At 42.3% G+C, this 27,376-nt stretch overlaps 2 protein-coding genes across 3 annotated transcripts in view; both read right to left on the minus strand.

Annotated features, from left to right (window-relative positions):
- b3galt1b (UDP-Gal:betaGlcNAc beta 1,3-galactosyltransferase, polypeptide 1b) overlaps positions 1-27,376 on the minus strand; it is a 121,073-nt gene that overhangs the window by 79,897 nt on the left and 13,800 nt on the right. Inside the window, exon 1 of one of the 2 annotated variants that reach the window (XM_029703269.1) lies at positions 1,669-1,693. The exons of the other annotated variant lie outside the window; for it this stretch is intronic. The gene's annotated coding sequence lies outside the window, so the exon portion shown is untranslated. Of the gene's footprint in view, positions 1-1,668; positions 1,694-27,376 lie in introns of those variants that run through there. 2 annotated transcript variants of the gene reach the window in all.
- Positions 1-27,376, minus strand: part of LOC115156373 (xin actin-binding repeat-containing protein 2) — a 114,266-nt gene that overhangs the window by 32,249 nt on the left and 54,641 nt on the right. The window lies entirely within an intron of this gene.

The raw sequence follows: 27,376 nt of genomic DNA on the forward strand, positions 1-27,376 counted from the left end.
TCATAATTTTTTTTTCTTCTTCCGTACTGGTCCCCCGTGGGAATTGAACCCACAACCCTGGTGTTGCAAACACCATGCTCTACCAACTGAGCCACACAGGAGCCACACGGGACCATTTGCATTCATATAACATTTTTCTGCAAGAATATCGTCAAATCTGTATACTTGGACTTTGATTTAGCTTTCCAAGTATTAGTAGCCATATTATAAGTTCAACATTTGCAAAACAACCAGTTTTCATAACTTCATAACAAATTTTTGTCCAAATTGAAAAGGCATGCTGTCGTACAAGGTTAGTAGCTACATTTTACGACATATACATGGTTTCCGGATACTCCCACAAAGCCCAGCTCATTGGCTATCTAACTAGCTTTGTTTGACCCCGATTGGTGCTTATTTGACAAAGATAGTTGTTCAAGAGATGACCGCCCGCGTCATCGGCGTGCCATGAAGGCGTTGCTCTCTGACCAAATATGGTGTCCTATAGGACATACTTCACCCCTACTGATATAGTGAAGTCTTGTTACCTTCTAGGATCTCTGAGGAATACATACGAACGTGATTTGACTCGTTGAAACAACATTTAGGGTGAAATTTTCACAGATTCCTTTCTTTGCAAATTCAACGAGTGGAAATACAAAATCGATCGTGCATGCTATATGGACCTTTTTAGGATATGTTAAAGGATTTTATCTAACAAAACAACACTTTATATTATCTCTGGGACCCTTTGGATGATAAATCAGAGCAAGATTGCAGAATGTAATTTCACCTTCAGAGGTGAATGTATCACATCTATCGTGGTGAAAAAACAGTTTTGTTGTTAGGAGCTCTCCTCAAACAATAGCATGGCATTTGTTCGCAGTAATAGCTACTGTAAATTGGACAGTGCAGTTATCTTAACAAGAATTTAATCTTTCAGCCGATATAAGACACTTATATGTACCGACATTTGTTGTTTCTCCAAAATCTGTGATCTCGACATAATGCGCTGCATGATTTACAACTGTCCCGATCTGTCCTCCCATATCGAAGATGTCATCATCAAGAGTTTGTGTGCGGTTGTGCATTTCAACATGTGTCATCTGATTTGTCATGAGAGCTCTTTGTATGAAAGCCTTCTGTTAATGAAAATACATGCTCGACCATACATTTCTATTTGTGAGTTGTAAGACATCAGCTGTAAATGATGTTGTTACCCAACAACCCAGCATTTGCAGTAGGTCACATCTCAGTATTTAACTTTGCCAAAAGGATGAGTCATTCTACAGATATTAATTGACGCAGGCAGTTAATGACTAGTGAATTGGAACCGCGGTGTAATTACAGAAGGACATTTATCATATTTACTGTCCACACTTCTATCACAGTGATGTGACTGCGATTCTCAGATGACTCCAATTGAGAATAAACTTCCTGTAATCGCAAATGGTGGAACGTGCAAGAGGTTGCAGAAGTCCATAAATAAAACCGAAAGGAAACTAAACGGCGTCGATAAACTCCTAGTCAACCAGTCCTGTGTTAATAAGCGAAGCACATTTTTCTGCGTAGTAAAAACGGAATGACTGTTTGGTAAAGGGAAAAGGAAGCCGTTAACTATGGAATTCAGACGTGGATATTACACACAATAAAACAGTGACACTTTTCTTAACAATATTCATTTGGTACCTTGTGTGCATTCTTTTGATGTCAGGTTTCTGGCTGGCTTGCTCTAAGACCTCTCAGATACAGAACGGAAATACTCTGACTCATGGCATGTTCTCTCAGCTCCAGATCTAGATTGAGAGAAAGTGGCGATGAGAAGACAGTACAGCTTCTCTCTCAGTATCACATCAGTTGGTAAACAGCAAACTGCTCGAATATTCACCCAGGTGGATGTTTACCTAATGCCGTCTCAAGCACCTGCCAGAGTTGAGGGGAGAACTTATTGGAGACCAAAGAGCAGCAGCACAAGTCTGTCCTAGAGTAGGTAGAGAGTCCTATAATCATTCTGTCAGACAGCGGGAGAAAGAGAGAGATGGAGAGTGAGAGAGAGATGGAGAGCGAGAGAGAGAGGGTGTGATGGTAAAGAGAGAGCGAGAGAGAGAGAGAGGAGGTAATCCTGGTGAGCAGTTCGTTGGGTGAGCCCAGACAGTTGAGAGATATGTCATTGCAGCCCTGGATTTCACTAGCGGGTGAAAAGGTGTAAGAGGACAATGTCTGTGGTAACTGAGGAATAATTCTATTCACACTCAAAGGCCAAAGCAGAGAATAATCATTCTGATCCCCGCTGAAACACAGTCCCCTTTAGCTGACGGTGTCTCAATACCAATCGAAGGGGCCATAGCCATAGGTAGTCTGTCACACTTATATCTCCCATGAACCATATGCCCCAGGTCAGTGGTCAATTGACCAATCATGCAATGATCACCAATCACTTTTCAGAAGTGTACACCATGGGCCATTAGTGAAACTAACCCCATATTACTGCTTACAAGTCCATTTCCCCCAGTATAACCAAATATCTGTGCTCATCACAGAAAATGAAGATGGAAATTGAGTTTGTTGGGTTGAATGTTCCTAATAACCTGACACCTTATTATGGGGGGAAAATACAATGACAATAGTGCATTTGCTACTCTGTGAAATATGTGAGCAATCCCTATTCCTTTATTTCTACCTAGCAACATATTAGATAGCAAATCAAGAACATCTCAATTCACCTTCCCACATAAACAGCAACTGTAAAGATTGGTGTGAATAATATGCATAGTTTGTGCACCACTGTAGCTTGGCACTTGATGTTAAGGCATGGCATTACAGTTCTTCTCAATTGTGTACAAGCATTTTTAGGAACAATTTCGTCGATTTTCGAAACAGAGTCCAGAAGACACAGAACTCTGTGGCCTTCTGCGAAACAGAGTCCAGAAGACACAGAACTCTGTGGCCTTCTGCGAAACAGAGTCCAGAAGACACAGAACTCTGTGGCCTTTTGCGAAACAATAAATGAGGTTTTAAAAATGTACTTACCTTCTCAAAACATAAATACATTCCTCACAACTATATTATAGCTTCAACATTTCAAACGCAGTCGTAAAAAGAAGACGGCTGTCTGCAAAAAGATGAACCGCACTAATACTTATCTCTTTTAAAATTCCAGTAGATGAACAGATTTTCTTTGCAGTCACTAAATCATAATGATCAAAATTGGAAGTACAACTATCCAAAGGAGCAGAATTATGAACAATTACTATCCTTTTATGCATATTTCACCAAACAATTTCATACACATCAAATTAAATATTATTCCTGGTAGAAAAAAAAAGAAGCACATTGTGTACAGGATTCATTCATCACAATCCAATTCCATGTATTCAATACACAGGTCGGTCTGCGCATAGTTTTGTAGACTTTCCATTGGCACACAGAAACAAAATCAAACAATAGAAAATAAGGAAAGGTGAATGGAGGAACACAACTGATATGAATTTATAGGCTTCAATCCACACCAAAGCAAAGCTAGAGAATGGAAGATCACATTGTTGAAGTTTATGACTTCATTTTCTGGATCTCTGCAGGTCCTCAATATAGTAAAAAATCATAACAACTAGACATTCCCCATTGGCTAGATCTTTACCTATATATTACATGGTATGACACTGATTTGGTGACATACTTTTTGTGCTCTAGTATTTACTGATTGCTGAAAACAGTGAACACAATTGCTCACATTTCTCTTCTGATGAAAACAATGTGTTCATATTCTGTGAAGAAAACACTTAACAGTGAATTGTGTATTCACTGTTGACATTTCTATTTCAAGTTTTGTAAAAGGGGGTCTAAGATTTGCAACTCGGGTACAAAGGCAAGAAAATGATCAGAAGTTCTGTAAATGCATTTGACCATTTGTTGTTCTGCCATAGATACGTTTCAACACAGATCCCCAAAAAATGCTTGTACGTGATTGCGTAATCCTGTAAAACCCTTAATAAGCCTGGTTTGGAAGCCCAACTCGGTTTAGCATGAAAATAGATTTCAACAGCATTTACAGCAGTTTGACATGTAAAGTGATGGATCGCAGTGGGAGGGCTGCTGCTGGCATGCTACCGTGTGTGTGTGTGTGTGTGTGTGTAGTCATGTGTGGTCATGTGTCCCTCTTCTCAGCATTTCTCTGCAACTCTTCATTCACTTAACTCTCCCTTCCAAAACACTGCTGGACGTGAGGGCTTAAGAATTGTAATAAGTTGACAGGTTCTTTAGGCAATTAAGTACTCAAATCCAAATTAACATCCTTCTCAGTGATCTTGTGTTCCAGCAATTATTGACTGAAAACTAAATTACATTTGCCCATGTCAAATAGAGGGATAAACAATAAACTAAACAGAAATAGATTTGCATAAGCTTTGCATTAATACATCAATTATTACATTCATACATAAACATGCATTTCCACCCCTTTCATAATATTTTTTCAACAATAATGACTTTAAAGCAACAAAATGTGATTTTAGGTGTCACTGTTTTCAATTTAGGGGCATCAGAAAAGGACATCAGCCATTATTTTGTCTAAACGTCCTGTAACGATAGCTTCCTGGACACCAATTATAGTGAGAAACAGGTAACTGTGGATACGGTTTCTAAATACAAAGAGCAGCAGAGCAGCTGAAAGACACTGCCTGATTCTCTCAGAGCTCTAGGATACACAGCCATTAACCTTCAGCTTCAAAACGTCCCCACAAAAGCCTGTCAGACATCATTAGTGCAAAGACGCTCTCAAGAATGGACATTAAACAAGTAGGAACATCATGTAGCCTACGTTCCGTCAAATAGATTTCAATCTAGGGTCCCTATGAGCACAAGACATTTAAAAGATGTTGAAAATATGTATTTTTGGTTGAAAAGACGTTGACATTTGTCACTTAAGCCATTTTTACCCCATTGGTTAATACCATGACTTTAGACTACTTGACTAGACCCCCTTGAGGCCCGTGGATTAGCGACGGTGGGGGGGGGGGGGGGGGATCGATACAGTTACATATCGCAATATTTTTGTATCGATATTTGACTCCAAGTTCATTTTCTTTTGCTACCCCAGGTTGAGCCAGCTGGCGCTAGTCGGCTGTACTTGCGCCAAAACTCAGGTATTTTTCATCCCATTCTCCATCTTCTTTTTAAATAGTGAGCCAACATGTTTTCAGTACTTTTATTTCCCTGACTGATCAAAACAGGTTTTTATTATGGCTCTCTCTTGTCTCTCTGCAGCAGACATACTGTATAGTGAGCAATATGTTTGGACCATCAAATCGCAACAAAATGTTTTTTTTGCATTATTGAATCTCAATACATATAGAACCGTGAGAATTGCAACATCATATCGGCACCTAAGAATCGTTATAATATTGTATCTTGAGGTCCCTGGCAATTCCCAGCCTTACAGTTGATGTTATTCAGGAAACTTTTCATTGCAATTAGGCTTTGATGATTGCCAGGGTTCGATCAGCACCGTCAGGTCACCTCTCATCGACACGCCTCAGTCCTAACCCAGAGACCTCCTGTGACCTCCAGTGACACTGGATGACCTGTTATTTCAGAAGCAGTAATGAGAGAGCTGCAGTAATAGATGAGAACTGGGTTATTGATGCCACACACTCCACCACAGACTGGCCTGCACAGTAGAGCCCTGCACGGGCATGAATTTGAAGACCAAGCCCTACCCATGTCCATGATGTTCAGGCCCTAACCTACCCGAGCCCGATTGCTTTCGTAATAGATGAGCACTGAGTTATTGCCCGAATCCAAAATCAGAAAAAGCATCTTCCAGTAGAAACCAGTAGCTAATGCATACTATCTTTCCCCTGCTCCCTGCGCTGCTCCCGCTCCAGCATGTGAATATCCATAGCAACGGCTCTGCTTGGACTGCTCTCAAGACATGAAAGAGTCTGAAGTTAGCTAGCTACTTTTCATCACTCTCAACTTTGACAAAAATTAAGGAACACTATTATTATCTGTGAAATAATGTCTCCTGTCGACTTGGACAATGTTCTGGTCTTATATTTGACGATGTCGAAGCACTTCTGATACCATGTTACGATCTTAGTAAGATACGACAATACAGAGACACCGCACCGAAGAGCACGAGCAAACAACTCAGCTTCAAAATATCAGCTAGTGATCAATTTAGTCATGAGTGGGTCGGGTAGCAGAGCTCTACTACATTGACTAGTCTCTCTGAGTTCTCCTTAGCAACAGTATTTCTTCCGTCCCTCTCCTTGCCCCAACCTGCGCTCGAACCAGGGACCATCTGCACACATCGACAACAGTCACCCACGAAGCATCGATACCTATCGCTTCACAAAAGCAGAGCAAGGGAAATAACTACTTCAAGGTCTCACCGCTAACTAGCTAGCTGTCTCACACCGGCTGCACTTCTTTAGTGCGGTCAAACAACAGTCGACCCTGCAAATCCCCTCAGAGACAAACACCTCGACACTCACTGGATATCAGATGTGAACGCACATCACCAGTTCCACCCATACTGAGAGACACACAGACGCGCACGTGACAGATAATCCTGTGATTGAAGTGCCGCACCTCCCCTCCAAATCTGCAGTGCAGTGCACCGGAGCGTGTTACAGGCATGATAGACCTCAACATTGACAATGAAATGAAAAAGGAGCCCTTTCTTTCCCAGATGTGGCCCAAAATGTCCATGTGATTTATTTCCATGAGAAATTATTAAAACCCCTTACACTCGTGGGAATTGGCCTACATGGATAGGGCATATGTATAGCCATGATAGCAATTAAAGGGGAATGGTTTGGAGATGATGGGAAAATTATTAGGCCAACATGCTGACCAGACCGCTCGCGCGAGTGCGTCCGGCATCACGCGCATGTTGATTTAGTCCACCCACACCAGATGCGATCAGGAAACTCAGGTTGAACTATCAAAACGAACTCTGGATCAACTATATTCATTTGGGGACGGGTCAAAAAGCATTAAACATGTATGGCAATGTAGCTATCTAGCTTGCTGTTGCTAGCTAATTTGTCCTGGCATATAAACTTTGGGTTGTTATTTTACCTGAAATGCACAAGGTCCTCTACTCTGACAATTAATCCACAGATAAAAAGGTAAATCGAGTTTGTTTCTAGTAATCTGTCCTCCTTTAGGCTTCTTCTTTTTCTTTGGACTTTATATAGCGGTTGGCCATCAACTTTAAGGTGCATTACCACCACCAACTGGACTGGAGTGTGAACCTCACTTCATCTTTCAATCACCCACGTGGGTATATGCTCCTAAAAACCAATGAGGAGATTGGACAGGCGGGACTTGCAGCGCGTCAATCGTCACAAACCAAGTTCTATTTTATCACCTGGCTACGCAGACGCTCATTGACGTGTGCAAGCAGTGTGGGTGCAATGATTGAATAACATGTATGTGTACATTTATTTTGCAAAGCACACACGCGACGCAAGCGGTCAGCATGTAAAGGTGAGGACAAAACAGTTCATCCAAACAACGCAACAACGGACTTCGTTGACTTCCTGTGTGAGGTGCAGAAAATTACTGAGAAGCTCAGCTTATTAGTGGTGAACGTGGTGAGTTAAGACAATCAGAACTCAGACATCCCCAAATGGGCACTTTCCCAGATGTGCATGCAGCAGGCCAGGTACTTCTACACGTGCTCAGGTGCGTGCGCTCCCTTAAAATTATTAGGACAGAGAAACCAGACACTTGCTCATTGCTCACGTGGAGAACTCCAAACAAAAAAACTATGAAAACATTTCCAAAACTCATAAATGATTATGAAACAAACCAAAACTTGTTTGTTTCTCACAATTGTAGCAGGTTGTGACTCTGCAAACAACGTTTCCACTCCGAGAATGAGAGCTGTAAATGACTTCTAATTTACTTCTGATTAATAACAGGCTTTAACGTAACCAAATGACAGAGGATTAACGGTACACTTACTAGACCTACTGGTGACATATGTAATGGGGAATTTATAAAACAATCAAAGAGGCAAACAATTCACACAATGAACGTGTGATAACTGACGGGAGACAGCTGAGCGCATTCTTGAGATCTGATGCATTCTGGAGGTGCCATATCTCAGCCACACACCCCTTCCCATCTTAACATTTAAAATCATACTCATGACACATTATCTTCACACATATTTTAGATGATTTTCACTACAGTCGCAACTCAATAATTAACTAGGCCCATTGACACGCGGGCTTCCCAAATAGGCATTGGCCTACACGCTTGCGGTTTGAAACAATCCGCAGCTATTTTTTTTAAATAAGCTAATGATCCTCTGTGGCTAAGTCATGCTTTCTGGTGAAGTTTTTTTATTTAGATAGGAGTAATTATAGAATTTTGGCAAAACAATCAATTTATTTTAGGGAAAGCTAGCATCCGAACAGTGCACTGTGCACACCCCAACTTTCTTTTCCAATTCGCAAGTGTCTGCCTGAATCCAGAGATCTGTATAATGACAAAATGTCTCTGCACTAACAATGGGAGTCATTGTGCCAAAGGCAGGAAGGCAGGCGACAAGCTTAGGTCTGCATATTAAGCCTATGGAAACGTATTGGGCTTATTCCGGACATATTTGTGAGAGTGAGCCTTCTCGCTTCGCCTCTTCCTCTCTGCTGAAACTATCTCACCAGAGAAAGCATCCAAGTGAGAAAACAGCTCCCCTCTGTCTTACTATATTTATCCCATGTATCTGATGCTGTTTGGTTAAAAAGAGTATGACATGTCATACTATTTTTGTCCTGACAGCATCAGATACATGGTCTACGCATACTGAGACAGAGGGACGCTGTTTCGCTCGGATTTATCTGAGATTGATGCGTCGTTCTGTCGGTGTGCCTATCGGTCAAATAAATGATCAATAATTAAACATTTTATTTGGACGGGCAAGGAGTTACGGTAGGGCGGCCAAGGCCACCTAAGGTCCGCCCATAATGCCAGCCCTGCAGCAGGGATCATTAACTAGATTCAGCCAAAGGCCGATTTTTTTCTTGAACGGATGGTCGGGGGGCCAGAACATAATTACAAATCATTTATAGACTGCAAATTGACCTCGAATCCCAAACAGATAATATTTGACTAAGACATAATCATTGCAAACTTGGCTTACATTTGGATATGATCACGTGTCTCTGTATTGTGCGTGGGAATACTTGGGAACAGATTTACAAAATTATAATCACTTACTGGTGTTCTTAAAGTCTTATGTCCAACCCTAACAGTAATTTTTTGTTTTTGCTCAGAGGACTTGAGGGGGGCAAATAAAAACCAACCTGGCCGCTAGTTGGGGAACTCTGCTGTACAGACACTGCGTTCCAATTTAGGTGCTTATCCGTGTCCAATTCATCCATTTTCAACCCGTATATGGGTCGCAGTGTAAATATGTCTTAGTACTTTTGTATGATTCCATTTAAGACATATTTCTGCCATTTTAACATCAACTGTTGCTACTTTTGAGTCTGTAATATCTGCAATATATACACTCACAGGCCAGTTTATTAGGTACTCCCATCTGGTACCGGGTCGGACCCCCCTTTGCCTCCAGAACAGCCTGAATTCTTCAGGCCATTCTACAAGGTGTCGGAAATGTTCCACAGAGATATTGGTCCATGCTGACTCGATGACATCACTCAGTTGCGGCAGATTGGACGGCAATACATTTATGCTTTGAACAGTCCGTTCCATATCATCCCAAAGATACTCTATTGGGTTGAGGTCTGGGGACTGGCACCGACGATCATACCACACAAAGTCGTTTAGGTCACTCGTTTTGCCCTTTCTAACGTTCAATCGAACAGTAACGGAATGCTTTATTTAGCAAGCCACGGCCCCGTGACTCACCGTCTGTAGGAGCGAACCATTTTCGTGAACAGGGTGGTGTACCTAATAATGGCCAGTGAGTGTATGCGCTACTGTATGCAAGACTAAGTAAAGCAGGTGAAAATATTGTTATTAGTAGATTTCATCTACTATTCTACAGTTGGCATTTACTTTAACATGTGAGTCTCAGAAAAATCAAACCATCCATTTCCATACCTATATGACGCACCCACCCACCAGCCTCAAGAGGACCCAGACAGGGAACACACTGAAATAGTCACATGGAGCTCCTGAGAAGAACACCAAACCCGGAGGAAGAAATCTGTCCTTCATCTGAAAAGAACCCAAAAAATCTGCGAAATCGAATTATTGCTGCTATACTTCTTTCCTCCAGTTGGAACCCAGCATGCATCTTTCAAATAAGAGCAAGGCAGTTAACCCCCAGCAACAACTGTTCCCCGGGTGCCGTGGACGTCGATTAAGGCAGCCCCCCGCGCCTCTCTGATTCAGAAGGGTTGGGTTAAATACAGAAGACACATTTCAGTTGAACGCATTAACTTTTGCAACTGACTAAGTGTCCCCTATCCCTTTCCCATTTCCCTAAAAGTCTATGGCTGAATTGAATTGCTCTGACTAATGACATTTCAGGCAGACACCAGAGCGATAAATATATATATATTCCCTTAGTTTCCAATGGATCCACACCCTGCTCGTTCTTCCACTGCCTGTGTCTACAGTGGCCTTCTCCCACGTCCATTAGCACCGTACCTTATCATAGTTAAGAGATAAAGAGACCTTCCCCCTTGATGAAAATTCCTTTGATTTCCCAAAAGCAGGTCTGTTCTGCTGCTGTGAATTTCACTGGCCTGTGGAGCGGCCTCTTCACCCCACTGCAGGCTGTTCAATCTTCATCACTATCCACCACTGCAGGACTGCCTTGCTCTCTGACTCTCTTTCTCTTTCTCTCTCTACCTCTGATCCTTTCATCCACTCCTGACCAATATTGCCCTGTTCCAGGCATCAAGACCCTCCACGAGACGCCCTTTAATCTTGGGCTAAAATGGGCGCTAATGGAGCTGGAAGATCCAGAGCATTTATCTCTGTCTCCGTCTTTGAAAATACAACCATTATCTATTGTTACGGGGCTGCTCGTGTGTTTTTGTTTCACTATCCCCGCTAATTGATGCAATTACTGGCCTACCTTGAGAGAGTAGCTGAAAATAGGATAGCGTTATGATGAGGGATAAACACCACACCACAGGGGCAGATCAACAATGTACACATTCCCAGCCTGTTTAATGTACACAGCTTGTTAATGACTACATGGCTTTCTGATCGTTGGGTGAGTAGCTGTGTGTTCTAGTGTGGTTAACACTGTGCAGTGATTGCATTCCTCATGTTTTAGATAAGAACATCCCAGCCTAACACATTACTTAAGATTTTCTGTGGACAGACCTGAAACAACATTCTTTTGACTGCAAGTCTACAGTCTCCCACAAAAAAAATCAATAGTTAATCTAGGTCCCAGCTAATACCAGTCAAATTTTCTCATTAAACTGGCTTAACGGGAGAGCAATTTACTCTTGCAGCTTGACAGAACCGATAGAGGTCTCTGTCTGTGATATTGCCAGCCACCCATCAATAAACATAATCCAAAAGGTGCTGAAGAGTTGAGCTTTTCTTCTCTTCTGTGTGAAATTGTCTCAGTACTGAGAGGTGTTGCCACACAAATTCTGTGGACATCAATCATTCTGCTCAGGTTTCCTAATAATGTAAAAAGCTCAAGAGAAATTAGATAAATAATATACATTATGTTTACATTCAACATAATTGACATGCTAATATAGGGCTTGAAAGATACAGCTGGAGTGTGGAATTTACTAAAGATACCTCACAAAACATGTCAAGGCACAGCCACACTTGACAATTGGAAGAAAATTATTGACGAACACTTGAGGGGAGTGATATTGTGGTGCAGGGACGTCTTCTCTTCAGTAACATCCCCACTGGCCCTCATAGCAGCAATGAGTCTCACTCATGCCTGTACAAAAATATTTGTTTCAAGCAACCCTGACTGTGACAGCTCCCACACTGCAGGATATACAGTGCCTTCAGAAAATATTCACACTTCTTGAGTTGTTCCAAATTTTGTTGTGTTACAGTCTGAATTTAAAATGGATTAAATTGAGATGTTTTGTCACTGGTCTACACACAATACCCCATCATGTCAAAGTGGAATTATGTTTGATGACATTTTTACTACTTAATTAAAAATTAAAAGCGGGTATAAGTATTCAACCCCTTTTTATGCCGAGCCTAAATATGTTCATGATTAAAAATGTGCTTAACAAGTCACATAATAAGCTGCATGGACTCTTTCTGTGTACAATAATAGTGTTTAACATGATCATTGTGCATGGTGAAGTTATTAATTACACTTTGGATGGTGTATCAATACACCCAGTCACTACAAAGATACAGGCATCCTTCCTAACTCAGTTGCTGGTGAGGAAGGAAACCACTCAGGGATTTCATCACGAGGCCAATGGTGACTTTAAAACAGGTATAGAGTTTAATGGCTGCGATAGGAGAAAACTGAGGATGGATCAATGACATTGTAGTTACTAACCCAAATGACAGTGAAAAGAAGGAAGCCTGTACAGAATAAAAATATTCTAAAACGTGCATCCTGTTTGCAACAAGGCACTAAAGTAATACTGCAAAAGATTTGGCAAAGCAATTAACATTTTGTCCTGAATAAAAAGTTTTATGTTTGGGGCAAATCCAATACAACACCTTACTGAGTACCACTCTCCAGTTGTTCAAGCATAGTTGTGGCTGCATCATGTTATGGGTATGATTGTAGTCGTTAAGGACTGGGGAGTTTTTCAGGATAAAAAAGAAATGGAACGGAGCTAAGCACAGGCAAAATCCTAGAGGAAAACCTGGTTCAGTCTGCTTTCCAGGAGATGAGTTCACCTATCAGCAGGGCAGCAACCTAAAACACAAGGCCAAATATGCACTAGAGTTGCTTACCAAGAAGACAGTGAATGTTCCTGAGTGTCCGAGTTACAGTTTTGACTTCAATCTACTTGAAAATCTATGGCAAGACCTGAAAATGATCAACAATTTGAAAGAACTTTTGCAAATAATAATGGGCAAATGTTGCACAATCCAGGTGTGGAAAACTCTTAGAAACTTACCCAGAAAGAGACTTACCCAGCTGTAGTCATTGCCAAAGGCGCTTCTACAAGCGCATTGACTCAGGGGTGTGAATACTTCTGTAAATTAGATATTTCTGTATTTAATTTTAAATAAATTAGCTAACATTTCTAAAAAAAAAAATAACTTTATCGTTATTGGTATTGGTCATTGGTCATCATTGGTATTGGTGAGAAGAAACATAATTTTAATCCATTTTGAATTCAGGCTGTAACACAACAAAATGTGGAATAGGTCAAGGGGTATGAATACCTTCTGAAGGCACTGTGCATTCTGTATAGGTAACCACTTGAACAGATGATGTTGGCCTTAAAGCACATATGTCACCTGACCAAAACTCCTGTCATCCCCTTTGAGCCATGCCAAGTGAATTTTCTGCAAAGTCAGCCACAAGCCTCTCTATCGGCAACTCGCTAGGGATTATTGGGAATATCAATTACAGTACAGACAGACTCTGGCATGCCCAGTGCAGGTCACTGACTGCAACAGTGTCACATTCACAGTACCCGCTGTAGTAGTGATAAAGGCAGTTTTTTAGTGCCATCAAAAGGTGCTCTGTGTGATCATTGTCCTATATCAACTGATGGAGATTGGCAAAGTGTTTTAGACCTAAACTCACAGCAATGAAAATGGCCCACTGCAATAACTTGGTTGAAGTGGTGTGTTGATGGTCTGAACGTCTACAGAGGGAACAAACGTTTACCAATGGGGCGCCTCCCCAGTGGCGCAGTGATCCCAGGCTGTGTCGCAGCTGGCCGCAACCGGCAGACCCATGAGGCGGCTCACAATTGGCTCAGCGTTGTCCGGGTTAGGCCAGTGTGGATGTCCTTGTCCCATCACACTCTAGCGATTCCTGTAGCGGGCCGGGCGCACGCACGCTGACTTTGGTCCCCAGCTGTACGGTGTTTCCTCCGACACATTGGTGTGGCTGGCTTCCGGGTTAAGCGAGCAGTGTGTCATGAAGCAGTGTGGCTCGGCAGGGCTGTATTTCGGAGGACGCATGGATCTCAACCGTTTCCTCTTCCGAGTCCATTCGGGAGCTGCAGCGAAGACTGTAACTACCAATTGGATATCACGAAAAAGGGGTAAAAAGTACAATAATAATAATAATAATAATAACGTGTTTACCAATGGGAATAGAGAGTAAACAATGAGTAAACTGCTATTTGACAATGTGATTACATTCTCGGAGTGACTGGAGAATTTTTGCGGATTACCAATTTAGTTCTTTGAATATTTAGGGGTTCACAGCGAAGCTGTGATAACCTATCCCTCCAGGACACCTAACCCTCCAGGACACCTACAGCACCCGATGTCACAGGAAGGCCAAAAAGCTGATCAAGGACAACAACCACCCGAGCCACTGCCTGTTCACCCCACTATATTCCAGAAGGCGAGGTTCGTACAGGTGCATCAAAGCTGGGACCGAGAGACTGAAAAACAGCTTCTATCTCAAGGCCATCAGACTGTTAAATACTGTTAAATAGCCATCACTAGCACATTAGTGGCTGCTGCCCTATATACACAGACTTGGAATCACTCTCCACTTCAATAATGTTTACATATTTTGCATTACTCATCTCATATGTATATGCTGTATTCTATCCTATTCTACTGTATCTTAATCTATGCTGTCTTACATTGCTCGCCCAAATATTTATATATTCTTAATTTCATTACTTTACTTTAGATTCGTGTGTATTGTTGTGCAATTGTTAGATATTACTGTTAGATATTACTGCACTGTTAGAGCTAGAAACACAAATATCTGCTAAACACGTGTATGTGACAAATCAAATTTGATTTCGATTACATTTTTTTAATTGCTATTCTTAGATACATTTTCCACCCTTGACCTGGTCAAATGACTCAAGCATAGATTGGTCTCTTAAAAAAAAAAATGGTCACACAGAAACTAGAGGCCATGAGTAACTTGGCACAATAGCCTATAGATGGCGTAATTATAAGCAGTCTCACTTAAAGCCTCATATCCGCCGCTCCGTTTCATCTAGATACTTGAAACGTTGTATGTAGGCGTCTTTCCTCACGCTGAACACATTTGCCTCAAGGATCCATGAGGTCTGTCAGGATAGATTTTCCTCCATCTTGGAAATTTGGGAAAACCTTTGAAAAACAGCCAAATAATAACACCAGTTTGAGAAAAGCTAAGGGATTGTTTGAGAGAAGGCTGTGTTATTGATACATCAGGAAATCAGACTTTATTTAAACCACTGTAATACCACTCCACATTGGCATATCAACTTGAAACTTGTCATCGCTATCATGGATGTCCCTAAAATCAACCACACTGAATTTGGTATTTATATCTCAAACAAGGGAACTATTAACAACCAATTATTTGCATATGTACAGTAACACATCCTCAAAATCATCTGCAATCATCTTCTCCTCATGAATCATATGTCAGATTTTGTATTTACTCAGTCTTTAATGGTTTTGAGAAAGAATTGTTGTTGCATTCAAATATGACTGCACTGTACCTACAGATGCACACTAGCACATATGCTAATGCTAAAAATATTTACAAAAATCTTCTCATGAACCATAAATCAGATTGACTTCAGATGTGGTACATAGACTCAATGAATTAGCCTCTAATGAATTTCAGAATGATTAGTTGCTGCATTCAAAGTGGGCCACGCTACACTACTAGATGGCACCATATCACACCAGGGATATAAGAACTGAACCGATGGACATGGGGCCATGAAATTTGGTATGTAAACCTTATGTATATGTCCTTAGAAGCTGTGTGAATATAAATTCGCTGCAACCTAGATTTCATTGGCACCAATGGCACCATAGGATACTATAGCAATAACTATAGATCAAGTAGACTTTGTCTCATGCAAATGAATGTTAGACTTATATTATACAGACAAATAATGTGATATATTGTGATTTGTATATCTGTATAATCACATATAGTTGCCCTATTATGTGGTCTGAACATACTGAAAAGTGGATATTTTCGGAAACCGGAAGTCCTGTCGCTTGCCCGTCAGCGTATTACAGCCTTGAGTGTAGTTGAAGTATTTTAGAAAGCTAATGATGAGAGTACCAACTGAGATTTAAATAATTTACACAAACTAGACTAAACTTCACTAGCGTCATCCTTGTGGTATTGAGAGATAAACATGGTCATGCGTTCACTGATTGTACATAAAGGAAGATAGCTCCTACATGATAGAGTGCTTCCTTTGTTATCCAACTCATCTTGTGTCCTTTCTGTCATTATGTGAATGCCGTTCATTGCTAATCTCAGCTATAGTTTCTATTTTATATTTTGTTGAACTGGTGTGTAAACAGTGCTTGAGAAACTAAAAGGGTTATTAGGAACCTCAAGCCTGCTGCTTGCACCCAAGTCGAGGTTAGGTGTCTGTTTCAAAAGTTTCAAACAAAGCCAACTGCCTCAATCCAGGATCATACAAACACTGCCTAGGAAAGAATTGTTCCTGCTTTGAAGGTACCCTTTCTTCTACACAGTTCCTCTGCCAACACTCTGAGTTGGTAGAGAAATGTGTCAATAGGGTGAATTCTACACAAGTTGGCAAGACAAACGTAAGTTAGTAATCAAAATGTTCTTGAGCATGCCCACATAACAAAACACTATAGAATTACAATAGAATACTATAAAATGCTGTATTAAACTGTAGTACACTGCAGAATACTACACTACATACTGTAGTATCCCTCGATCATGTGTAGTACTTTAATGTTATAGTATACTGTAGAATACCATAGTAAATACTTCAGTATTATAAATAAAACACTGAAGTAAATACTACAGAAATGTCCACAAAAACGTAACATTATGACTATAACTACTGTTCCCAGAAGGAGGAAAACAAGATGCAGCATAGTATGGGGGGTCGCACTCTTGCGACTTTGGTTGAAGGATATACAATCACACCTGACAAGGCAAATTAAATACGAGCCTTGCTGGAAGCCCGAGGCGTGAGCCTCGGATTCATTCCTTCAATTTAATACCGCTCTTCACCGAGCCCAGGAATGGGCGATGCCGGGCCAAACAGGCGTTGGACCTCTTTTCCCTCCTTCAGGGGACAGTACTTAGTCATAACAAAAAGTTACTTTCCCTTTCAGCCAGTCAACTTCGGTACAACATACTATAGGGAAATATAATCACGCCCCAAGCCGAACCCAACGGATACTAAATGAAATGGTCCATGGCAGACCACCCAGTGACTTCCCAGGGATAAAACATAAAAAGTGTGTGGTGACGGCCAACTCGACGCAGCACAAATATCTCCTATAGTCAACCCTTTAAACAACGCTCATGATGCTGCCAGACCCCTGGTGGAGTGGGCGCGTACGCCACTAGGTAACCCTTGCCCATTGCTGCTATATGCCAGGGAGATAGCCACCACAAAACAGTGGGAGAGACGCTGCTTAGAGAGCACCCTGCCGCTAGCTGGATTAGCAAAACAGACAAAACGTTAGTCACATAACTGGATATCCACGGTCTGTACATGTGTAAAGCTCGCACCAGACAAAGGGTATGTAACCTCTGTCTTGTAAAGCAAAACGTGGAGGCGAAAAAGGGAAATAGCTCAAAAGCTAAGGACCTATAGGACACAGCGATGACTTTTGGGATGAAGGCCGCATTTGGACGAAACGTCCCCTTAGAGTCGATTGGGTGAACTGAGCACAGGAAGGATGTACGGATAATGCATGGCCAAAGCGAAAGCCAGCCAAAGCCATGAGCACTGACAAGTCCTTTATCTTGGCACCAAAGCTCAAACTCTTGCCACTTATACGCATACAGCCCTCTCGTGGAGGACGCCCTTGCATACTGAATGGTAGCAATAACATTCGGAGGTAAACCGCTAGCCATCAGATTGGCCCTCTTAGTGGTCAGGCCCATAGGAACAACAGGTCCCTGCGCAATGGGAGTTTTCACAGGTCCCAGTCTAAAAGGTGAATGATCTCGGTGAACCAATGGTGCCTGGGCCAACAGGGAGCCACAAGAATCAATGGTAAGCCCTCCTGGCGCACCCACTCCAACGTGGACTGAATCAGAACCACTTGCGGAAACACGTAAAGGAGGGTCCGAAGCTACTAGTGCACCAGAGCGTCCGTTCCCAATAGGGCAATCAGGTCCCTCATCGAGACGACACTGAGCGTTTTCTCGCGATGCGTAAAGATCTACGTCAGCCCTGCCGAAAATATCTCATTCCTGGGAGAACCTCCACTACTGAGAGAGAGACAGGGTCCCACACCTGGATATAATATCTGCACCCGAGTTGAGGCAACGAGGGACATGCGTCGCTCAAAGCGAAAGCATGTGCACACTGCTCCCTAGCAATAGGGAACGAGCCAAGATTAGGAGGGAGAGAGGCAGTCCCCATCTGTTGATGCACGCCATCACTAAAATATTGTGGAAGGAGCTGAGCACCAGATACTAACTTGACTTGCAGTGCGCTCCGCACCAGTGTCCATTAGCCCCCGAATCAAGTTGCCTTCATACAGTCTGTTGTGGTCACCTTGTGGGATACAACTCAGCCCATGTGAGCCCCCTGACAATTGCAGAGGGTCCCAACACTGGGCCATGGCCCGTAACCCTGACAGGGACACCCAACGTGACTGGATTAGGCTGTGAGATGCGTTCAGGTAAGTGGCTACCACTCAGCGCTGGAAGGGCCGTATCAACAATAGCCCTACAGGAACGACTTCTATCACAGAAGCCATCATCCCCAGTAGACATAGGCACTGGCGAAAACGCAGTTTGTGACCGAGACAAAATTTGGCTAAGCAGAGCCAGAACCTACAGTAGCTTGGGTCTAGCTTGAGTTTAGCTCGAGACCCAGAAACAGAATGCGCTGAGATGGAGTCAGACAGCTCTGTTTCTGGTTTCTTATTAAGCCTAGAGACTGAATAAAGGACAGTAGCATGAATGTGTGGAACACTGCTTGCCACTCGTCTCCGCCGCTACCAGCCAATCGCTGTAATAACCGGCAGCTCGTGAGCATTCTGAGTTTGTAGACTCTGAGATGCTTGTTGGGTGCACGTAGGTCTAGAGTCGGTTGCAAAGTCCCATCCCTTTTCGTAACCAGGAATACCAGCTGTACCAGCAGTCCCGATACTTCAACATAGGAACCATTCAGATTGCCTTCTTCTGGAGATGGAAGGATATTTCCTCCCTCAAAACCGGCACTGAGGCCTCAGGAACAGTCGACGGGATGACGCTGCTGAAGCGTGGGGGACGCACAACAAACTGTACCCTGATGTCACTGTTCTCATGAGTGCTATCTGAAGGGGGGGTGCTCCACTTTGTGGACTGGGAGAAATTGGTTCTTCTTACATTTCCACCACTCTTGACAACCGTGTTTCTGAACATGGAAAATGTACTATTTTCATCAAACTCACATACGGGAGACAACATTTACAACACCTGTGAACACTGTGGAACTCGGTTGAAAAAAAATGGTGTTTATGTGCCTAGGTTTGCCTAAAGCAAAGGCCCACACTGGGTACACGGGCTCCGGCGATCAGTGGCGTACCCCGATTGGCTGTGCCACTTGGGGGTATTGTTGTCACAATGAGCCTCACTCAGTTTAGGCGATAAGATGCGTTCCGGTACCCGGCTGGCACCCAGCGCTGGACAGCAGCATTAAAAACAGACCCATGGAATTGTTTTAATCATGGAGGTCACCCTACCGACTAGTCGTAGGTACTGGTGATAACCTAGCTGGGAGTGGGACAGATAGCTCTGAAAAATGTACCCTTTCTGTGGTAACAGACAGGGGCGATTCGTAATTGAATCTAATTCCCAGGAATGAAAAGCGTTGAGCTGGAGACAGACAGCTCATTTGGGGGTTCATATGAACCACGGAGACTGCGTGTGGGATAAGAGCGTGGTCATGTCCAACCCTGCTTGTTCCCTCGATTCCGCTTCCAACAACTAATCGCCAATAGAGACCATAACCTCTATCAATAAACACCTCATAGGGACTAGTGAGCTTCAGGCATTTCATTTGCATATACCCTGCCCATTCCCTCCCCTATATCCCAATTTGTGCCACCAGTAACTGAAAAACCTACATGCCAAGTATAGACCATATATTGTGTTCCCTATGGTTATAGAAAAGAGCAGAAGCTCTGAACTCCATTCAGAACACAGTCCTACCTACAGGTAATGGAACATTTGCTCTTTTAGTAGTTTTCCTCAAGGAGAAAGCCCTTCACTTCTATCTCAAAGATACTCAAACAAAAAACTTTTGTAAATACTATAGTAATATCCCCCAAAAGTCTACAGTAAATACTACAGTATACTACAGACGGCAAAAACACTACAGTAAATACTACAATATACCGTACTACAGTCGGCAAAAACACTAGTAAATACTACTACGGTATTTGGACCTTGATCTCTCTTATGATGGACACATAAAAAATACTGCTGATCTACAAAGCATTGCATGGACTTGCTCCTACCTATCTCTCCGATTTCGTCCTGCTGTGCATACATGCACGTACGCTACGGTCACAAGACGCAGGCCTAATTGTTCCTAGAATTTCGAAGCAAACAGCTGAAGGCAGGGCTTTCTCCTATTTTTATGTAATGGTCTGCCGATCAATGAGAGAGACGGAAACTTCATCTCGACCTTTAAGTCTTTACTGAAGACTCATCTCTTCAGTAGGTCCTATGATTGAGTGTTGTCTGGCACAGGGGTGCGAAGGTGAACGGCAAGGCACTAGAGTGACGAACCACCCTTGCTGTCTATGCCTTGCGAGCTACACTCTCTCCACTGGTATTTTCTGCCTCTGACCCTTCTACACGGGCTGAGTTACAGGCTTGCTAGTGTTCTCCCATAACATCCCTAGAATGGGTGCATCACGTCGTGCCAGGCTTTTTCGCTATACTCGATTTGAGAGGGTTGAGTCACTGACGTCATTTTCATGTCCAGTTTTGCGCCCCCTCGTGCTTGTGCGGTGGGGGAGGCTTTTGAGGGCTATCGTCCACCTTGTCTCAGGTTAGTAAATTCACGGTCTGTTGATATCCTGCTGGTGGTGTAGGGGGCCGTGCTTTCGCAAAGTGGGTGGGGTTATATATTGATGTCTATAGTATTCTCTCTGGTATGCAATCTGGTTTCCGCTCAGGTTATGGATGTGTCACTGCAACCTTAAAGGTCTTCAATGATATCACCATTGCCCTTGATTCTAAGCAATGTTGTGCTGCTATTTTTATTGACTTGGCCAAAGCTTTTGATACGGTAGACCATTCCATTCTTGTGGGCAGGCTGAGGAGTTTTGATGTCTGAGGGGTCTTTGGCCTAGTTTGCTAACTACCTATCTCAAAGAGTGCAGTGTATAAAGTCCGAGCATCTGCTGTCTCAGCCACTGCCTGTCATCAACAGTGTACCCCTAGGGTCGATCCTAGGCCCCATGCTCTTCTCAATTTACATCAACATAGCTCAGGCAGTAGGAAGCATTCTCATCCATTTACAGTTGAAGTCAGAAGTTTACATACACTTAGGTTGGAGTCATTAAAACTTGTTTTTCAACCACTCCACAAATTTCTTGTTAACAAACTATAGTTTGGCAAGTCGGTTAGGACATCTACTTTGTTCATGACACAATTTTTCCAACAATTGTTTACAAAATATTATTTCACTTATAATTCACTGTATCACAATTCCAGTGGGTCAGAAGTTTACATACTGTGGCAGACCAGGGGGTTGGGTCAAAACCTTTACACAGATCAGACAAGGACAGAGTAGAATTAACTCAGTTTCAAAGGTGTTTATTAAAATAATCATTCAAAAGAAAAGGTCTCACCCATGGACACCATGTATCCTGTGGGGATAAAAAACAGAACTCAATCCTTTTACCTCTGCAACCACCCACAACTATACAGGAGTCCTTTCCTCCCCCAGTCTCTCCCCATGTGCTGCCCTTCTGGCAGCTTTATGGGACTTGCACAGCTGGTGAGCAATCAGCCCTTGATTACTCACCAACTCCCAATCAGCCCCAATTAGTCCTGGCCAGAAAGCCCGACGTGACCTGGCACGTCCAGCAGATGGAGCCATCGCCTCGTGATGTATACTCCGTCTGTCACCAGGCCAAGACGAGTCTCCCCCTGGTGGCTGACCTGCTGTACGCCACAATACACTAAGTTGACTGTGCCTTTAAACAGCTTGGAAAATTCCATAAAATTATGTCATGGCTTTAGAAGCTTCTGATAGGCTAATTGACATTATTTGAGTCAATTGGAGGTGTACCTGTGGATGTTTTTCAAGGCCTACCTTCAAACTCAGTGCCTCTTTGCTTGACATGGGAAATCAGCCAAGACCACAGAAAAAATTTGTAAACCTCCACAAGTCTGGTTCATCCTTGGGAGCAATTTCCAAACGCCTGAAGGTACCACGTTCATCTGTACGAACAATAGTACGCAAGTATAAACACCATGGGACCAGGCAGCCGTCATACCGCTCAGGGAGGAGACGCCTTCTGTCTCCTAGAGATGAACGTACTTTGATGCGAAAAGTGTAAATCAATCCCAGAACAACTGCAAAGGGCCTTGTAAATATGCTGAAGGAAACAGGTACAAAAGTATCTATTTCCACAGTAAAACGAGTCCTATATTGACATAACCTGAAAGGCTGCTCAGCAAGGAAGAAGCCACTGCTCCAAAACCGGCATAAAAAAGCCAGACTACGGTTTGCAACTGCACATGGGGACAAAGATTGTACTTTTTGGAGAAATGTCCTCTGGTCTGATGAAACAAAAATAGAACTGTTTGGCCATAATGACCATCGTTATGTTTGGAGGAAGAAGGGGGATGCTTGCAAGCCGAAGAACCCCCTCCCAACCGTGAAGCACGGGGGTGGCAGCATCATGTTGTGGGGGGTGCTTAGCTGCAGGAGGGACTGGTGTACTTCACAAAATAGATGGCATCATGAGGAAGTAAAATTATGTAGATATATTGAAGCCACATCTCAAGACATCAGTCAGGAAGTTAAAGCTTGGTCGCAAATGGGTCTTCCAAATGGACAATGACCCCAAGCATACTTCCAAAGTTGTGGCAAAATGGCCTAAGGACAACAAAGTCAAGGTATTGGATTGGCCATCACAAAGCCCTGACCTCAATCCTATAGAACATTTGTGGGCAGAACTGAAAAAGCATGTGCGAGCAAGGAGGCCTACAAACCTGACTCAGTTACACCAGCTCTGTCAGGAGGAATGGTTCATAATTCACCCAACTTATTGTGGGAAGCTTGTGGAAGGCTACCCGAAACGTTGGACACAAGTTAAACAATTTAAAGGCAATGCAAGCAAATACTAATTGAGTGTATGTAAACTTCTGACCCACTGGGAATGTGATGAAAGAAATAAAAGCTGAAATAAATCATTCTCTCTACTATATTTCTGACATTTCACATTCATAAAATAAAGTGGTGAGCTTAACTGACTTAAGACAGGGAATTTTTAGAAGGATTAAATGTCAGGAATTGTGAAAAACTGAGTTTAAATGTATTTGGCTAAGGTGTATGTACATTTCTGACTTCAACTGTATAACATTTACTTTTACTCAAGTATGATGATTGAGTACTTTTTACACCAGTGTACTTAAATACATTTAAAACCAGATACTTTTACTCAAGAAGTATTTTACTTGGTGACTTTCACTTTTACTTGAGTAATTTTCTATTAAGGTATCTGTACTTTTACTCAAGTACGACAATTGAGTACTTTTTCCACCACTGTACCCCTGCTAGATTACGGAGACGTAATTTATAGATCGGCAGGTAAGGGTGCTCTCAAGCGGCTAGATGTTCTTTACCATTCGGCCATCAGATTATCCACCAATGCTCCTTATAGGACACATCACTGCACTCTATACTCCTCCATATACTGGACATCTCTGCATACCCGTTGCAAGACCCACTGGTTGATACTTATTTATAAAGCCCTCTTAGGCCTCACTCCCCCCATCTGAGATATCTACTGCAGCCCGTATCCTCCACATAAAACACCCATTCTGCCAGTCACATTCTGTTAAAGGTCCCCAAAGCACACACATCCCTGGGTCGCTCATATTTTCAGTTCGCTGCAGCTAGCGACTGGAACGCGCTGCAACAAACACTGAAACTGGACAGTTCTATCTCAATCTCTTCATTCAAAGACTCAATCATGGACACTCTTACTGACAGCTGTGGCTGCTTTGATTGATGTAATGTTGTCTCTACCTTCTTGCCCTTTGTGCTGTTGTCTGTGCCCAATAATGTTTGTACCCTGTTTCGTGCTGCTACTATGTTGTGCTGCTGCCATGTTGTGTTGCTACCATGTTGTTTTCATGTTGTTTTGCTACCATGCTGTGTTGCTATGTGTTGCTGCCATGCTTTGTTGTCGTCTTAGGCCTCTCTTGTCGTGATGTGTGTGTTGTCCTATTTCTTTTAAATGTATTTTTATTTTTAATCCCAGCCCCCGTCCCTGCAGGAGGCCTTTTGCCTTTTGTTAGGCCATCATTGTAAATAAGAATTTGTTCTTAACTGACTTGCCTTGTTAAATTAAGGTTAAATAAAAATACAAAATAAATATCCTGCCTGGTTGGCCCTGTCTGGGGTATCATTGGATAGGGCCACAGTGTCTCCCCACCCCGTCTCAGTCGCCAGTATCTATGCTGCAATAGTAGTCTGTGCCGGGGGGCTAGGGTCAGTCTGTCCTAATTGGTGTAATTCTCCTGTCTTATCTGGCGTCCTGTATGATCTTAAGTATGCTCCCTCTAATTCTCCCATCTCTCTCTCCCCTCCTGGAGGATATAAGCCCTAGGACCATGCCTCAGGACTACATGGTCTGATGATTCCTGGCTGTCCCCGTCCCCAGTCCACCTGGTCATGCTACTGCTCCCGTTTTTTCTCTTCTGCCTGCAGCTATGGAACCCTGACCTGTTCACCGGACATGCTACCCTTTCTCAGACCTGCTGTTTTGACCCTCTCTCTCCCTATCTCGCTCCTTCTCGCTCTTTCTACCGCACCTGCTGTCTCGACCTCGGAATGCTTGGCTATGAAAAGCCAACTGACATTCACACCTGAGGTGCACCCTTTATAACCACTGTGATTATTATTTGACCTGCTGGTCATCTATGATCGTTTGAACATCTTGAGGAACGATCTGGCCTTAATGGACATGTACTCTTGTAATCTCCACCAGGCACAGTCAGAAGTGCCTAGTTACTCTCTGTTTCTTCCTAGGTTCCTGCATTTCTAGAGTTTTTCCTAGCCACCGTGCATCTACATCTGCATTGCTTGCTCTTTCGAGCTTAAGGCTGGGTTTCTGAATAAACATTTTGTGACATCTGCTGATGTAAAAAGGCCTTTAGAAATATATTTGATTGATTGATACAGTATACCACAGTCCACAAAAAGACTACAGTAATTACTATAGTATTTACAAAATAATTTTTACTACAGTATTTATACTATAGTAAACTGCAAATACTACAGTATAAAATGTATTCCTATATAGTATTCATAATTGTGTCCATATTGTCCATGAGTTTCTAGTGGTTAGACCATATGGTTCAAGAGAAAATAACCTAATTAATGAAAAAAAGTATCTAATCAACAATGGAATTAATTTCAATTAACTCTGCAACTCTTCCAGCTATTTACTTTTTCACAACTGCAACCAATTCCTTGACAAAATATGTATAACAAAGACATATGGACATAGCATTTTTTCCCCAAATGTGTAAAAACAATTGAAAGGATATTTCATGTTGAAACCCACATACTAAACACCAATGGTTTATATTTATGATAATTTATGAGGGACAGATATAATTACAGACACCTGTGATATGAATTACCCTAAAGGGCCACTAGATGTATTGTGATAAATTACATAAAAGTTAGAACAATTATGGTAGTTTACTGGTAAACTTTGCAACCCTATCCAGAACAACGACAACAACTACAGTTTATGAATCTAATCTCACAAAGTAGACTAGAGAACAGCACCACAAAACATAATGACATGAGCAGAAGAAAAACGGTCCAAAATAGGTTAAAAATAAATGGCCTTATGACAGTTAAGGACATCATCTGTTTCGGTAATGAGTCAAAATACTCTAAATAAGTGGTTGATGTGATGATGTTAAATGAGTGAAGAGTGAAGTTCTCTGGTTAAGTTGGGCACTGAGGCGTGCTGTATACAATATTTACCTAAGCTCTGTGTGAGTCCTCCGACTCCTTCCTCTGCTATAACTTTAGTGGCATGCAGTTTAAATGGGAGGACCCAAATCCATTTGGACCACTCCATCCTCTCAGATAGAGAGCTAACTTACTCCATGACTTCACAAATTACTCTTCTGCACTAGATTCAGTTTTTCTTCTAAAATAATGCAATCAAACATCTCCGGAGAGACCTGAAAATAGCTGTGCAGCGACACTCCCCATCCAACCTGACAGAGCTTGAGAGGATCTGCAGAGAAGAATGGGAGAAACTCCCCAAATACAGGTGTGCCAAGTTTGTAGCGTCATACCCAAGAAGACTCGAGGCTGTAATCGTTGCCAAAGGTGCTTCAACAAAGTACTGAGCAAAGGGTCTGAATACTTATGTAAATGTGATATTTCTGTTGTTTTTTTAAACAATGTAATCAATTTTAGAATAAGGCTGTAATCTACCAAAATGTGGAAAAAGTCACAGGGTCTGAAAACTTTCCGAAGGCTGTAACTCAAGCCCAATTTTTATGAGGCGGTCAGAGAGAGGGGGCAGGAAAGAGAGCAAGGGTTTTCAGCATTTCCAATTAACTTTACCGTACCTTAATTCACCTATTAGCTGTAGGACTATTGACCTTCAGGGATTTGCTCTCACCTCTTTGTAGAATTCACCACCCCAATAAGCTCAATCGAACCCTTCAATGAAATAACCACATATCTCAATTTTGGGAAATGTTAGTGATATGGTATATTTCTAGTTGTATAGTCAATATGAATCATCCAGAGTCTTGATATTACATACAAAAATGGACAACATGTACAATACATGTACATTTCAGTTGAGAACTCTGGACATTACAGTGAACTTCTAATACAAAAGATATAAAGACACAACATCTGTAATCATCTGAAAATTAAAAAATACACTATGGTTCTTCGGTTCGAGGGTTCAATTATTGTGGGGAAGAGGGTTCAAGAAAAAGGTTGAAGATATCAGTCTGACTATCTGCAAGAACTTATGTGATTAATACACAGGACTAAAGAAGATCTACAGTGGGGGAAAAAAGTATTTGATGCCCTGCTGATTTTGTACGTTTGCCCACTGA

The sequence above is a fragment of the Salmo trutta genome, chromosome 20, assembly GCF_901001165.1.
Source record: "Salmo trutta chromosome 20, fSalTru1.1, whole genome shotgun sequence".
NCBI lineage: Eukaryota > Metazoa > Chordata > Actinopteri > Salmoniformes > Salmonidae > Salmo > Salmo trutta.